The sequence below is a fragment of the Otolemur garnettii genome, unplaced genomic scaffold (assembly GCF_000181295.1).
Source record: "Otolemur garnettii isolate 467f Iridium unplaced genomic scaffold, OtoGar3 scaffold00009, whole genome shotgun sequence".
Lineage (NCBI taxonomy): Eukaryota > Metazoa > Chordata > Mammalia > Primates > Galagidae > Otolemur > Otolemur garnettii.
This window is the reverse complement of record NW_003852404.1, coordinates 19,506,738-19,507,598: the sequence shown is the minus strand read 5'-3', so window position 1 is coordinate 19,507,598 and position 861 is coordinate 19,506,738.

The following is an 861-nucleotide window of genomic DNA, read 5'->3' as shown; positions in this document are numbered from 1 at the left end:
CGCCTCCCACAACTGTCTACTGCGGATGGACAGGGAGCACTGGTCCACTGGCTGATATTCCCCGTTGGACAGCATAATCCTGCCGAAACTCCCTCTGGTTACAGTCTGGCATTGGGAGAGACCGGGGACAGAAGTAAAAGACCTTGCTATTAGAAAACCACAGGCCACACTGGAACGAGGCAGAGGGGTGACCTCAGCTAGGTCTACTGCACCAATATCACAAATGTTGAAAAATACCAGAATCACCCAGAGAGCTAATAAAGAATACGGAAGTCCTGACTGGCAGAAGGAAAGGCCATGGACCTTTGTATCCTTACCAAGTTCCTGGGCGACTCTGACACTTACATCAAAGTCTGAGCACCACTAAGTGGTCCTCCTTGCAGACCCTGTTGGGAAAAGGCTGGCTCACCAGGAAGTTAACTTTGCTGCTATTAACCGGAACTTGTGGTAGGACCAGAGTGGGATGGAGCGGGATCTGGCTTGCCCCTCCATGCCGCAGGCTTCCCCGTCTGCAGCCGTGTGCACGTGGTCCCTGACTGCTCCACTCATTACTTTATGTTCTTCCTCACTCTTGCCAGTTCTATTCCTCTGAAGTGTGATTTTCTAGCTTTTTTTTTTTTTGCAGTTTTTGGCTGGGGCTGGGTTTGAATCCACCACCTCCAGTATATGGGGCCAGCACCCTACTCCTTTGAGCCACAGGCACCACCCTGAAGCGTGATTTTCAACCAATGTGCCATGGGAGGATCTTATGAGTGCTTTGAAAATTTTTATAGATCATTAGTTACGTTATTTTTGAAAGAAAGTTCAAAGCACAGTTAAGTATATTCTTTTCTTTTTACTCTTTTTTGTTTTGATCAACAC